Source organism: Marmota flaviventris, chromosome 5 (genome assembly GCF_047511675.1).
Source record: "Marmota flaviventris isolate mMarFla1 chromosome 5, mMarFla1.hap1, whole genome shotgun sequence".
NCBI lineage: Eukaryota > Metazoa > Chordata > Mammalia > Rodentia > Sciuridae > Marmota > Marmota flaviventris.
Genome location: NC_092502.1, coordinates 4,794,207 through 4,810,839, shown reverse-complemented (window position 1 = coordinate 4,810,839; position 16,633 = coordinate 4,794,207). Strand labels below are relative to the sequence as shown.

At 43.3% G+C, this 16,633-nt stretch overlaps 1 pseudogene; it reads right to left on the bottom strand.

The window, feature by feature from the left end:
- Nucleotides 1-9,863: 9,863 nt before the first annotated feature.
- LOC139705842 (poly(rC)-binding protein 2-like) lies at nt 9,864-10,994 on the bottom strand (annotated as a pseudogene).
- Between the last annotated feature and the right edge of the window lie 5,639 nt (nt 10,995-16,633).

The window sequence follows — 16,633 nt, the reverse complement described above, 5'->3', positions numbered from 1 at the left end:
AAGGATATTTCATGTTGCTTAAGGAATTTATACACCAATAAGACATAACATTCACAAATATGCCACAAACAATTGGATATCTATGTATATTAAATAAAGCCTTCTCAACTAAAATTAAATAGACCACAACACAATAGTACTGGGTGACTTTAACAAACCTCTCTCACCACTGGACAGATCTTCCAAACTAAAACCAAATAAAGACACTATAGAACACAACAAAATAATCAATCATTTGGACTTAACAGACATATATAGAATACTCCATCCATCAATGAGCAAATACACTTTCTTTTCAGCAGCACATGGATCCTTCTTCAAACAGACTATATGTTATGCCACAAAGCAAGTCTTAGCAAATACAAAAACTAGAGATACTATCCTGCATTCTATCTGAACAAAATGAAGTAAAATTAGAAATCAATGATAAAATGAAAAATAGAAGCTACTCTAATACCTGGAGATTAAATAATATATTATTGAATGACACATGGATAATGGAAGACATCAGGGAGAAGATAAAAAAAAATCTAACAGGTAAGTGAGGACTCCAATACAAAATATATAAATGTCTGGGATGCTATGAAGGGAATATGAAGAGGAAAGTTCATAGCATTAAGCTCATTCATTATAAGAATAAAAAGTCAACAAATAAACCACCTGATATTACAACCCAAAGCCCTAGAAAAAGAACAAATACCAATGTAGAAGACAGGAAATAATTAAAATCAGGGTGGAAATCAATAAAATTGAAACAAAAGAAACAATTCAAATAATTGACAAAACTCGTTTTATGAAAAAAAAAAAAAAAAACAAATAAAATTTATACATCATTAGTCACCCTAATGAAGAAGAGAGATAAATCTCAAATTACTAAAATTCATCATGAAAAAAAGTGTCATGACAGACACTATTGAAATACAGAAGACAACTAGAAACTATTTTGATAGACACCCTGCTGAGTGAAATAAGGCAGGCACTGAAAGACATACTGTCTGGTCTTATTCACAGGGTGAATTCAAAGTTGATTTCACAGAAAGTACAAGAGTAGTCACCAAAGGGAGAAAGAGAGGGGAGGGAGGACAGGGTGGGCCTGAGGGAGGAGGCTGGGAATCAAGTACCAGAATACACTCAGGAGTGGCCAGCAGTACTGCCCTCCAACACAGGAGGTGACAGGGTGCACAGCATGTCCCTGTGTATTTAATAATGAAGCTGAGAGCAGTCTACAGACACCAAGAAATGATAAATGTTAACAGATGGAAGAGCTAATGCTCTGATCTGATCATGACACACTGGAACAGGTGTGCAACTAGCTCACTGCTCCTCATCAACATGTGCAACTTAAATGTGAATCAACACTAAAAATGAAAATGTTGTCCTTTGTAGGTCACAATCAGAGTGAAGTGGCCCCAAGGAACTGTAGAAAACACCTGCTCATTGAGCATCTGGAAAGGTGAAAACACATGGAAAGAATGAAAAAAAAGCAGTTGACAAAGTTCAAGCCATCAGCACAACACAAACATGCACATACCTGGAAAGAATGAAAATCCCTAATGGGCCATAGGTCTATAATACATGAGCCTAACATGATAATTGAGGCTGAAGGAAAAAAGGCTGTCCCTATGACAACAAAACCAAGTCAAGGATGCCTGTTGTCACCACTTCCAGACAACACAGCAAGAGGAGTGCTACCAGGGAAAACAGGAAGAAAATCCCTGTGTTCCAGACTTCAGCCAAGTCATATTGCCCCAGACAGTGGGACAAAATCAAGGACTTCACCAAGCAGATAGAGGTGGGTGCAGGCGACTCAGACTCAGAGTCACCCTCAGAGACAGCATCCACAGGCCCCAAGATGGGGGGAGACAGCGAAGGCTCTGCACCCATCACCACCTCTCCCCATCATCCACAGCGACCACCTCACACAGTGTGCATTTGACCTATTTCTGGCTTCCTGCTCCCTAGACTCTCTACTGCAAAAGAACAGGGACATTTAATAGTGTTTCTTCACTGCTGCTCCTACCAGAAAGCCTGCTCATAGGGGGAGATCAGAACCTGAGAAGTTGTGGGGCTCCAGTACACCCACACATACACAGAGGCCTCACACAAACCTCCTCACAGGGCTATGACTGCTACACTTTCAAAGGCTGAAGTGATCAACCACATCTAATGTGTCATAGCGGTGGCTCCTGGACCTTAAGCCATTTTTCAAAGTTGAGACAACCAAAATTGGTTCACAATGTAGGAGCACATGAAATGCTGTACTATTAAATTTATAGCAACAGGAAAAATGATTTTCAGAACCTGGAAGCAAACAATAGGAAGATGTGTTCCCAAGGGCAACGGTGAAAAAGTAATACACAAAATTCAATAAAAGATCAATTAATAATCAAAAATCAATTTCAATATATATGAAATGAAATACTGAAATGCAATTAAGAGAAAAGTTCACTTATAATTGAACACCAGAAACAAATAGAGAAGAATAAAAAAGAACAAAAATATATAATATATATGCTTAATACATAATATATATATATATATATATATATATATATATATATATATATATATATATATATATATATATATACACACACACATATATATACACACATACATACATGAAAGCAGCTTGAGTGTTATTGCTTGGATGTGAGGTGTCCTTTAAAGCTCAAGTGTGAGACAATGCAAGAAGGTTTGGAGGAGAAATTGTGTTATACCTTAACCTAATTGGTGAATTAGTCCCTGATGGGATTAACTGGATGATAGCTGGGGTGTGGCTGGAGAAAGGGGTTCATTGGGGACGTGGCTATGGGGGGATATATTATATCTGGTGAGTGGAAACCTCTCTCTCTGCTTCCTGATCACCATGTGAGCTGCTTTGCTCTGCCACACTCTCCCCCCATGAGATTCTGCCTCACCTTGAGCTCCGAGAAATGGAGCCAGCCTCCTGTGCACCAAGACCTCTGAAACCATGGTCCTCAAATAAACTTTTACTCCTCTACAATTGTTCTGGTTGTGTCGTTTAGTCACAGTGGCAAAAAAGCTGGCTGAAACACTGAGTGCCTGATGTGGAGCCCTGGTCACAGACTCCAGAAGAAACAGGGAAGGACTCACCTGTGAATTACTGCATTTGCACATCATGGTGGACCTAGTGTGATCTGAGGTCTGAAAACAGCCTCTCACAGCTTTGCCTAATCAGAAAACACCTGGTGTAGAATATTTGTGGGAATGGCTTAAACATGTTATAAGGAAAAAAAAAAAATCCTACATCTGGCTGCAGGTTTATACAAAAAATCACAATGTGAAGTATGAGAGAAAAAGGTATAATAAAAACTAACCTCAGAAATTAGAGTATTCAGGCCATGCATGGGGGCACATGGCTCCAATCTCAGTGATTTGGGAGGCTGATGTAGGAGAATCACAATTTCAAAGCCAGTTTTAGAACTTAGCTAGGCTCTAAGCAACTTAGCAAAAACCTGTCTCTAAAACAATAAAAAAGAGCTGGGGATATGGCTTAGTGGTTAAGCAAAACCAGGTTCAATCCCTGGTATCAAAAAAGAAAAAGAAGAGAAATGGAGAATTCAGGTGGGCACAGTAGTGAATGGCTCAAGTCCCAGGAAGTTAGGAGGCTGAGGTGGGAGGATCATACTTCTACCCTAGGATATATGGTGAGAACCTGCCTCAAAAAAAAAAAAAAAAAAAAACAACAAATAATAAATAAAAAGACCTAGGGATGTAGCTCAATGGTGGAGAGCCCCTGGGTTCAATCCCTACTATGGGGGGGGGACAAAAAAGGGGACTTCACTAGCACCCTGGTGTACCAAGGAACTGAGGAAACCCACACAGGCCAAGAGAAATGCTTCAAAGAGGACCAAGACCCACATGCTCAGCACTCACTGCCCTAAAGGCTTAGATCTGCAGGGAACTGAGGCTGAAAGAGTTAAACAGCACGACCATGTGTTAAAGCAGCAGCCCCAGCTCCACTATCCACAGGCCCTGGAGGAGCTGAGCTCTTGCTGTTTCTTCTGTTTTCTTTCTAGCTATTTCCTCATGGAACTCCATCAAAACTCAGGCTGAATACAATCTAAGAGACCCTCTGAGTACATTGAGCAACTAAGCTACTGACTCCAAATATACTTTGGAAAGCAACTACATATAAACATGGTGAAATCTGGTGATGGAGGAGACAGCAGCAATTGTCTAACAGTGAGTGACAGATGGAGCACTCATGATGACAGTCTGGCTCAATAGCACACCCACCACAGGTATGTCATGTATATGTCTAGGGCATTTCAACCAAGAGCAGTAGAGCACATAACCTTTTTAACATCATAGGAAATTCATCAAGAGCAGCCACATTCAGCCACAACAGGCATTAGTGTGGAAGGCTAGCAAATTCCAATGTGGGCACCAGGAATATCGGAATTACCACAGACGTCATTAACAGAAACACAGCTGGGCGACTTCCAGATAACTGCAGGTCAAATCCCAAAGTTCTAAACAGCACATGGGTCAAGGTGTCTCAGGATCAGTCTGACTATTTCAAAGAAAAAGAACTGAAACTGCATCTTAGGGAACTTTGTGGAACAGAGCACAGGCAGGGCTTAGGGGGAATTAGAGGTGCTGAAGGCTTACATTACAAAAGAAGAACTAAAATCAACCTTCATCCTTCCACTTCAGGAACTAAAGAACGAATAGCAATAAGAACCTACATCTGATGCTAGCATATAATTAAAAACATCAATGAAACTGTGAGGAGGAAATCAATAGAGAATCAACTCAAAAGCAGGTTCATCATGGATAACCTTGTAATGGCACAACACAACTAAGTTAAGAAAAAAGACAAAAATTTACTCAGTAGAAATGAAACACACCATTATCAATCCTACAGACAGCAAAAGAACCATAAAGGAATATTATTAAGAACCATGTGGCCACAATTTGTGAACTCAGATGAACCGGACCAACTCTTGGAGACAAACAATCTACCACAACTCACACACACAAGGAGGAACACACAACATGGACAGGCTAAGGAAGTGATAATGACCATCATCAGAGGAAAGGCCTGGCCCAGTGGTGTCAAGGTAAATTCTGCACCAAACTAAAGAGGAAATGAAAACTATCCTTAATCCCCTCTAAAAGGCAGCAGGTAACATTTCCAATTCATTCCTTGAGGTGTGGCCTATATGATATGCTGTGATGGAAACAGTTTCTGGCAGCCATAGCCAGGGAAACTGCCTGGACCACAGATGGCTGAATTTGGCACCCTGGGTACAAAGGAAATAAGAAACCATGAGAAAAGGAGAAATGAATTGCATGCACTTTGATCAAATTGTGGAGAAGCAGCTCTATTGTTTCTCTAGCTTTTTTTCTTAAATTCTGTGAAATTACATGAGTATTGCTTTGCTGAGAAAATTCAGAAAACTACAACTACAAGTGGAAAGAGTAGACAGATATCTAAGTGTGGCCAAAATGTCCAGGAATCCAGCAGCTTATAGAGAACATCATCAAATAGAATTATAGACTGAAGGGCCATGTAAACCCCACAATTTACAAGGTACAAGGTGAACTCCCAGTGGGATGATATTAGGAGGGGGTATCTGGGGGGTAACTGGAATTAGATGAGATCATGAAAGATGCTCATGAATTTCATAAAAACCTGTTCTGTTCAGACAACAGAGATGTTATTTAATAACAACTTACATGATATTGAATCAATTTGTAAAAAAATCATATTTCAGGCAATTGCCATATTTTCCCAATACAATTTATTGTTAATCTTTCAAATTCATAAAGCAGGAATAAAAACAGATTTACCAAGTGTCAGGAGTTCTTCACTGTACGAAGGAACTAATATTCTTATGAATCCTTGTAGTTCAAATTTACCTACCATAACTTTTTTGGATATGTAATCACTTTATTCAACAACAGCAGTTTTTTTTTTTTTTAACCTCTTTTCTCTAGAAGCATTCTTGAGACTAGAACCTATAATTCCATTTGAGATTCAATTGTAAAAAAGAGTGAGGTCTCAGAAATTTTGTACATAGGCTCAGAGAAAGCAGAAAGGTAAATAAAAATTTGTATCAAATAGAAAAAAATACTAGGTATTATCTTGAAATTTTTTTACCTCTTCAGAATATTTTGCTTGGCTCAGTTCTGAATACATACATTTCACATTTTAGGAAAACCTGGGTCTCTAGTAAGTGAGCACATAATTTCAAAGTGAGAAACACAAAAAAGATTAGTGCTGAGGGAACACAGATTTTTCTGCTGAAAGGGCAGAGAACATCCCAGCCAGCTGGACATCTTTCCAATTGGTCTTGCTCAATAAAATATTCCATGATCACCCTCTCAGGAGACCTGGACCATGACTCCAGTCTTTTCAGGATTGAAGAGTACTTCACTGAACTGGGTGCTTTTTATGCTCTGGGAGATTTTTTTTTCCTCTTGCACAACTGTGACGGAATGCCAGGGGAAGGTATCAGATCTAACCTGACCCCTCAACACCAGCATCTAGAGGCTGCCTATCCACCTGGCTCCAAGAAATGGGGAAAGGGCTTGGGGAGATAATGTTTCAAGAAGGGAGTTGTCTAGATGAGGCCTATTTAAAAATATTCCTCAGGCCCAGGCCCTCCAGCGGCTCTCTTGAGATTTTATGCCCCTCACATCAGGCTGTCCTCTAAGAAGAGCTGCCCCAGGGCCTAAAATTGTTTGCACTCTGCAGGAAACAGGGCAGCTCTAGACAAACTTTGGCAGCCCAGGAAAGGACAGGGAAATGGCAGAGGACACAGGACCCTGGGAAGAGAGAAACAGAATTTAAAACCAAAGTTATTACATTATCTGTGCCTGGGGAAGACAAACAAAGAAAGGCACAAAGTATTTTACCGGTGGCATTCCAGGTGGCTGTTCTCTGGTTTTATCACATAGCAAATTCACAAACAGAAAACAAATCTTTGATGCTGTGCCCACTTGAATGCATTGTGAGGAGCAAAAAAATGATAATACTGTGCACTGGATGGGGAGGTGAAGTCTGGAAATGTGAGGACAGACAAAAATTTTAAGGATCCACTGACTGCCCAGACATGGGCTAGTTTGGGAAAAGCAAGGTGACTCCTGGGAAGAAAAAGGTACACAGACCCTTCAGACTAGCATCTATCACACAGGGGCCCCACACCAGGGACAGGATCCCTTGAGACCCGCAGCCTTCACTTCACACTGAGAGCCTAGGGCTAGGGTCCAGCTATGCAGAGAGGGTTTTGCCAAAATGGCTGCTGACTAAAATAGCTGCCAACCAGCTAGAACACTGGGAAACCCAACCTGGAACAGCCCACACCATGGCCTGAAGGCATCAAGGGCTGAGCTGTAGCAGCATCTGACTCAGATCTGGCTTGGCTGACTCTGGAGCTGACAGTGGGAGGCCAGAGTCCAGCCACAGCTGGTTCACCACTTGTAACAAGCCTACCTCCCACCTGACCAGACCTGCCCCACACACTCACCATGTTCCACCTTCTGGGGAGACCTGACATCCTTCTTGTGAACCTCATAGCACCTGTAGGACACAGGGAGACAAATGTGAGCCAGAGCCACTTGGGCCTCACACAGCAGAGAAGACACAGTCCTGGAGATGGATTCTGAGCTCCACAGGGTGAGAGATACTGGCCTCTGAGACTGTGGAAGGCCACCCCCTCCCACCAGCTGCCTGCTGACTGGCCAGGGCTCCACAAGACCCCTCTCTCATCCCAACCCAAATATGCACACTCTGGGGCCCTGCCTGACAGGAGATGTATCATGCTCCTGGATACATAGGCCAGGAAGATAAGGTATTGGCAAAAGCCCTTTTCAGGCAGGACTTCCTCCCAGCAGGGGACCTGCCCCACCAGGGGGACATTTCCACTTATGCAGAGCTGAGCCTGGCTTTCCACAGCAGGCCCTGTTGGCTAGGAAGCTCTTCTGGGCACAGAGTCCCAGGCATATGTGAGGAATTACAGCCTTGGTTCCAAGGCAGCCTACCCTGACCTCAGAGAAGGTGTGTGCCTGGTCAGGCCTGACTAGGAAGGAGGGAGCCAGGCATAAATCACTTGGGAAGAGGCCAGGACTTCATGGGAAAGGCCTCCTAACTCTGCCAACTCATTTTCAAACAAACAAAAAAATAAAGAAAAATAAAAAATACAATCAGGAGATATGAATATTAAGTGCATAAAAAACTAATTACATGGCAATAAAAAAAACTCAAAGAAATAAAAAGCAAACATTTGAACCAGCTCAGGTAAGGAGCCTGCTTCACCAGGAATTCAGAATGAAAACCTACTTGTGTAGAGGTAAACACATTCCCAAGTTGGCAGCAAGATTCTTACTGCTGAAATGTGACCCCAGGAGGGCTCATTCCCTGGGTCCAGGGGGGTACACCTAAAGATTTATCTCTCAGAATCGACCATTCCATGACCTATGTGTTTACTTAATCAGAAGATTAAGATTTAAAAAAAAAAACTTCTAAAAGAAGAAAGGGATACACTCAAATATATTAAAAATGAGACTCCTTCATGAAACTGCAATAGGGTTCAATAAGACTGCTCTACCTCAGGATAAATGTCTGCAGTCTTTACAAAGGAAAATGAATTCACATACAGGGAATATTAAAAGGAAAAACAAATGACCTCACAAATGAATTAAACATGAGAAAATTACTGAAAACTTTCCCAAGAACATTGAAATACACAGAAAATAATTCATGCAAATGATATTTAGTAAAAAGAAATATATGGTGACATGGAAATAAACCAGGATAGACAGGTGTAAGACATAAACACACACATATGGACAACCAGAGCTGATCCAGACATTGCACTGGAATTTTCTAGTAATTTAAATTTATCCATAGTCTATAACCTGACAATGTTTTTCCAATGTGTACAACATTTATGAAGTGTGCTCACTTGAGGGCCAAATTTAAAAAAAAAATAATGAAATTACCAAGAACAAAAAGTTAAACTGGAAACAAGTGAGGTTTCTGAAACAGGAACACGGAAGGGATCTGGAAAACCCACAGCCTCAGACAGCACTAGGAGTCTAGCCAACTGAGGCAGAGAATCCCTACAATACAAGTTACAGCACCACAGTGGCAGAGCACTAATGGTAACATTCAGTATTGAAAACTCAACTAAGACAAAACCAAGTAAAATTCTGCTTCCTCGTTGATGGTAAACTATAAGGAATGACAGAAAGAATTGGCACTGAACTTATCTCCAGGCAGAGGTAGGGAAGGGCAATGAGAGAAGGCAGCCAGCCCAGGGCCATTCACCTCTATTTAGATGGGGACATATGGGTGTTTAAATTCATACTAAACTGAGCATTTAAAAAATTTATTTAAGTGGGACACAATGGCTCATGCCTGTAATCCCAGAGGCTCAGGAGGTTGAGTGAGGTAAGAGTATCAAGGCTTCAAAGCCAGCCTCAGAAACTTAGAGATGCCCTAATTAACTCAAGGAGATCTTGTCTCTAAATAAAATATAAAAAAATGGCTGAGGATGTATCTCAGTGGTTAAGAGCCCTTGGGTTCAGACCCCAGATTGGTCAAAGGGGAGGGAGAGGAGGGGAGAGGCTGTGGGGATTGGAAAGAAAGTGGAATAAGATGGATAGCATTACCTTAGATAGATAATTGCACAAATGTTTTGACTCTACTTCATGTACAACCAGGGAAATGAAAATGTGTGCTCCATTTGTGTACAATAAATTGAAATGCATTCTGCTGTCATGTATAACTAATTAGAACAAATAAAATTAAACAACCATGAGTGGATGATAAAGTGTGTAGAATCTTAACATTTACAAACTATGTAAAACCTGGAATCATTGACTGTTCAGAAACTACACAGATGGATCATGGGTGGTGGTGAGCAGATGAAAGAGAAAAGAGATAAATCTGCATTGTTCCAGTAGCTCCCCATTCCACCTCTCTCTGAGGAAAGGCTGAGCTTGATGAGATTCTGAGCCAGGCTAGTGCCGGCAGCAGATTCAGTGATGGTGAGCTGTTATCAGTAGATCTTCCACTGGGCTCACAATATTCACCTGTGCTCCAGACATCTGATGGATCTCATTTGTTTTGGAACCTTGACACCTGATTTTGCAGCCATTTAAGTTGTTTGGGACACTGAGTTTATGAGTAGCCTGACCAGGTGCATGCAAACCTGCTGGATGGCCTTTCACATCTGAAGAGCTGGATTCAATGCTGCTGAATCAGGTGGAACATGGGTCATAAGACAATGAAACTGTTGCATTGCCAACTTGTGCAGCTTGGTCAAGGATAGTTAGGGAATGGCAGACTGTCCTTGAGTGGCACAGGTCTCTAGAGGGGTCCCTTTATGTCAAGGTTGAGGCACATGTATGAGGTGCTGTGGGAAAAGCTTGCATTCTCACTGCCTGTGCTGTACCTGTCCTGGTCCCTGCAAAGAAGACTGCAGAAGGTGGCATCTTGGGCAGTATGGGATGAAAAAACATGTTTGGGGACTTCAATATGACTATGCACATCTGTTTGACACATTCAGTGATGGATTGCAGAATTCCTGCTATAACAAAGGCCTACTCAGCTGCATTGGGTAGCATGTCCTTGCCACCTAGGCCTGAGCCCTTGTGCTCTCTTGAATCTCCATCCCATAACCACCTTTTCCAATGAGGGAGACACACACTGACTAGTAGGGACCACCAGGCTCAGAGTGACTGAGGTCTTTTAGCAGCTGTGCTGTTGTTCAGAGAGTTGCTGATGTCCTCTTCCAGTTTGTCAATAACAGATTTTAAAGGCGGCATTAGTGGGCCCAGCCAGTGTGACCATTCTCTCACGACAGTTCCCTCTGCAACATTCATATGTGCAGCACTCTCCTCCCACATCTTCTTAACTGACTCTCCTTTCAGAAAGATACTGCCATCTTCCTTTCCACACATAAGTAGCTGAATGCTGTGACACTGAATCCTCCTTTAATCCCACTGGTGTCCATGTTGAGCAGAGTTCTAGAGAATTGAACTTTGAGTGCTCAAGACTGTGATATTAGTGGGGGGTGAAAGGCAAAACCTGCAGGTGTGGTGCCACTGACTGGGAAAAAAAGAGATTGGGCAGGAAGAGGAAGGGGGAAAGCTGGGAATGAAGAATAAAGGAGCACAGAAGAGAAAGGGGGTGGAAGAGGAAGAGGGGGTGGGGAAGGAAGGAACTGGATTAAGAAAAGGATGAATAGGAAGGCAGGTAGAAGAAAGAGAGTGGAGGAGGAGGGGATGGATCAGGAGAAACCAGCGGAGAAAGCAGGTAGAGGAAAGAGAAGGGGGGAGGAGGAAGGGGGAGAGGAAAAGGAGGTGGAGGAGAAGGAAGAGGAGGGAAAGAGCGTTGGAGAAGGGGTGGAGGGGGAGCGAGGAGAAGGAAGACAGGAGTGAAGGAGGGGAGCAGAAAGGGGTGGAAGAGTAAAAAATGGTGCAGGTGGAAGAGTGAGTATGGTGGAATTAGAGGCATAAATGAGGAAGAGGGGTTAGAGGAGGCTGGCATGGAGGCAGAGGAGGAAAATGTAGGAGGAAGGTGAAGGAATGAAAGTGGAGGAGGAAAAGAAAAAGGGTGAAGGGGAGAAAGAGGAGAAGAAAGGTCTTGTAAGAAGTAGAGGAGGGGAGGGGAGGTGGTGGGGGAGGAGTAAGAATGAGAAGTAGAGGAGGAAGAGTGTGGAGGAGGAGGTGGAGAGGGGGAGAAGGAAGTGGGAAGGAGGAGGAAGGAAACAGAGGTAGAGAAAGGGTGGAGAAGGAGAAAGACTGTGAACAAGGGATGAGGAGTATAGCAGGAAGGAGAGAGGATGGAGGAAGAAGAGGGAAGGTGGAGTAGAAAAAACTGGAAGGAGGAAGGGATTGGAGGAGGGGAGGAGCAGGGGTGCAGATGGAGGAATTAATATGGGGGAGTTAGAGGGGTGAAGGAAGAGGGGGAGGGGTTCAGGAGGAGGAGTTATAGGAAGAGGGGGTAAAGGCAGAGGAGGAGGAGGAGGAGGAGGAGGAGGAGGAGGAGGAGGGGGTAGAGGCAGAGGAGGAGATAGAGAAGGAGGGGTAGGACAAGGGGAAAAAAACTGGGGCAGCAGAGGTGCTCCTGACTGCTACCTTTGCTGGTCTGGGATAAATATATATATTTTAAACTGCACCAGGATAGAGATAATTTACATGCAAAGAAATATCCTAGGTAATCTGGGCACAGTAGCACACGCCTGTAATCCCAGTAGCTCAGAAAGCTAAGGCAGAAGTCCAAGCCAGCCTAAGCAAAAAGTGAGGCACTAAGCAATTCAGCAAGACCCTGTCTCAAAATAAAATACAAAAATAGTGATGGGGATGTGGCTCCATGGTCAAGTGTCTCTAAATTCAATCCCTGGTACCAAAAGAAGAAACAAAATATATATATTTGTAATAAACACACACTAGCTAGGACTAATCAATGCCAAGCATCATTATTTATGCTCCCTTTTGATAGGCCCAAATCATGGAAAATATTTGATGGACTGTTTTTTTTTTCTTTTGTTGTAGTTGTTTTGTTTTGTTTTTACACTCTGGATAATAAATCAATACTTTCTTTACATTCTTATAAAAGACCTTATAAACAGAGGATACTGCCACACACATGTGCCACCAATTTTCACCAGGGAACAAAATTACAGTCATTTTTCTATCCAATTGCATTAAAGAATCTTGTTGAAATTGTTCAAATAAACATGCTGATTAGGATCATAGTGTCATTGTAAGTGGAGTTTTAAAAGTAGTGTTCTAGTTCATAGCCCACTCATCACTCAGGAAGCAGTTCAGCACAGAGGATGTCACTTGGACAGACACAAAGCGAATTATGGATGCATGCTTATAGGATTTTAGATATCACATTAAAGGATTGAAGTCACTATTTTAGTGTAGGAAAGTGAAAGTGAGTGGCACTGGACAAAGGTCACAACAAATAGTTTCAAACCTGAGAACATAGAAGGATGAATACATTGAGGTGAGGTTTGAAGTGTCATAGGGCAAGTCGTGGTGAGCCAACTCTTGTTTTCAAAAGCAGACTGATGGCTCAGATACAAAAAAAAAAAAAAAAAATGTGTCACCAGGAAAACAGTTAACTGAGTTTTCTCAATCAAATTGTGAAAATAGTTTTTCTTTTTTCAGTTAACTTCATCAGCACAAATTTATTAGGAGAAATGATAATTTTGAGGCACATATTCTCAAGACTGTGTATTGGCTATTGTCCATCCTAAGTTGAAGCATGGACCATTTCTGACAATAAACAGATTGACTCAGACCCGCACGAAGGCTGGCTGTGTCACAACTGCTTCTCAGCCTTCCCTTCCTCATCAATTGATCCCAACAGTGTGAAGTGGTACAGCTCTATTAGTAACAGCACAGGAGACTGAAGGAGGAAAACCAAGACTTCCACAATTAAAGAAGGTATTGGGAGTTGCCCCAGCTCCAAAGACTAACTTCCCCATCCCCCAAGAAGAGCCACCCATGGTGAGCCCTGCTGACTCACATGATCCTTACCCCCAATCAGAAAGCACCCTGTGCCAACTGTCAAACCGTTAAACCGTTAAACTCTTATAACTGTCAAGCCACCCCTGGCTCTATAAATATGCAGAGCTGTTCCTCAATAAACGGGCATTTTCTCCGATAACAAGCCTGAGCCTTGTTTGACTTTCATTGGTGCCAAAACCCGGGAGGGGGAATGCCTCGATGCTCAAGGGCCCCCTCTCTCAAGGCTTGCCATCCTTGTCCACTCTTTTGAGCGCTGCTACTACTCACACTAGCTCTTCAGTAGGTGAGTTCCCCTATCAGGTATCCAACTTCAGACGGGCTACACAGGGGCTTTGACCATGATCATCTATCTGGCAAACCTCTGACGCCCAATCTGGAGGAGAGAACACACCCCACTATGACCTTCAGGGTCATGGTGGACTCTATAAAGCCCGGTTCATGAGCAGGAGATCCTGAGGGGTGGAAGAACAGGCACTCCCTTCTCTCTTTCTTTCTTTCTCTCTTAACCACCCTTGTCCCTCTCCTGACCCATGGGGGCCTCTTCTTCCCTCCCTGTAGACTCGCCCTTATTAAATTCTGCACACAAGATTGGCCTTACTATCAATTATACAATCAAAGTCAATGGCCCCCAGGAGGATCCCTAGATCCTGCAATTCTCAGAGATCTGTGAGAGCTCGAAAAAGTGGAAGGAGATCCCCTATGTTGAGGCTTTTCCTCTTCTTCATTCTCACCCCGACCTATCTGTAGATGAACCCCCTCCCTACTGACCTCCCCCGTCAACTCCATCCTGCCCCTCAGGTGCTCCTCCTGACTCGGCTGATACCTTTAGTCCCCCCAAATCTAGGTCCCGCTCTCTAGTCCCACAAACCATGGCCCCCTTAAGAGAGGTTGCTGGACCTGAGGGCATTATCCGGGTACATGTCCCATTCTCTATGAATGACCTCACACAACTCGAGTGAAGATTGGGCTCATTCACAACAGATCCAACCACTTATACTTACATAAGAGACTTTCAATGGGTCCTCCAGGCTTATAGCCTCACTCACCATTATATATATATATTATATTAGCCAATATATTATGTTATATATATATATATATATATATATATATATATATATATATATATATTACATAATATATTGGCTAATACTCTCCTTCTTGAGGAATGTACCAGAGTCTGGGAACTTGCCAGAGCCCATGCGGATGAAACTCACTGAATTAATCCCAATCACCCTCCGGGGCCACTTGCTGCCCCAGATCAAACTCCCAACTGGGATTATACACAAGCTGGCATACAGAGTAGGGACTGATTCTCTGCATGAATTATTGCTGGGCTCAAAAAAGCAGCACATAAGGTCGTCAATTTCCAAAAATTACAAGAGATTATTCAAAAGTGAGAGGAGACCCCATCAGAATTTCTGGATAGGCTTACGAAAGCCCTTCAGCAGTATACTAACATAGATCCCGAAACCCCAGATGGCAGTCATATCCTTATGACATATTTCCTCTCACAGAGCTACTCCGACATCCGGGCCAAACTAAAAAAGCTTGAACAAGGCCCTGCCACCCCCCAGACTGAGATCTTAGCGGTAGCCTTTAAGGTTTTTCACAACTGGGATGAGGAAATTGAGCGCCGCAAGCACAAGGCCGAACACAATAAATTTCAGATGCTCTCCCAGGCCCTGCAGGGTGCTTCCTAGGGTCGACACCTATCACCGCAGGTCAAAACCCCCTGCTTCAAGTGTGGCAAGGAGAGACATTGCGCACCACGCACTCCGCATACCCCATGCTCTAAATATCAACAAGAAGGTCTTTGGGGCTCTGACTGTCCTAGATCCCATAGGAGGCCTATGGCCAAGGAACCCTCCAAACTTCTGGGCATGGCAATCAATTGACGGAGCCTTGGGTCCTTGTCCCAAGCCATAACAAGACAGGAACCCAGGGTGGGGATTCAGGTGAATGGGCACAAGGTTGACTTTCTCCTTGACATTGGGGCTACCTTCTCAGTCCTGACAGAATTCTAGGGGCAAACAGTGCTGTCCACCTCTCCCATTGTCAGGGTAGAGGAAAGACCATCTATCCAAAAAAGACTCCCCTATCACTCTGTTCCATAGACAACTTCCCATTCTCTCAGACGTTCCTAGTTATGTCCCAATGTCCAGTTCCTTTGCTCGGCGGAGATATTCTCTCTAAATTCAATACAACAATCAACATCCAGGCTTCTGGCATCAGTAAGACCCCAGAATTGGCCTGTTCATCTTTCTGGCCCTTTTGGCAGAAGACTGGCCATTCTGCTCCACTTGTGAGACTGATATGAAACACCATACTAAAAAGGACCCCTTACCTATGAACCTGGTCCACCCAATTGTATGGGATACCCACACCCCCTCCACCGTTTCCTGCCCACCAGTTAACATTCATCTCAAAGATCCCAACACCTTCCCCAATCAGGGTCAATACACCCTGTCCACAAAGGCTCTTCTGGGCCTACAACCTATTATTCAGGACCTTCTTACCAAGGGTTACCTCCGTCTTGTTCATTCCCCTTACAATATTCCCATACTAGCAGTAAAAAAGTCCAATGGGTCCTATCGCTTAGTTCAGGACCTACGACTCATCAACACCTCCATTAGGCCCATACATCCTTTGGTTCCCAACCCATACACCCTGCTGTCTCAGATCCCCCACACTGCCACCCACTTCTCAGTCATAGATTTAAAGGATGCTTTCTTCTCCATTCCCCTTGCCCCCGAATCACAAGATCTGTTGCCTTTACCTGGACAGATCTCACCACCAGACATTCTCGACAACTAACCTGAACGGTCCTTCCTCAAGGATTTTGAGATAGTCCACACCTCTTTAGACAAACCTTGGCCTCCGACCTCCAATCTTTTCACCCCCAGTGCCGCAAATCCACCCTCTTGCAATATATTGATTATCGTCGAGCAAATATCTTTGCCCACCTGCGGGGAGAAAAGCACCCCATCACAGCCTTTAAGGCTATGGTGGCCCTCAGGGACAAAAGCCCTAGTCCTCTCACCTTTAAGACTCTGCAGATAGAGAGACGCTTACCCTCCCCGTTAGCTCCCGTTCGTCTCTCTTGCCC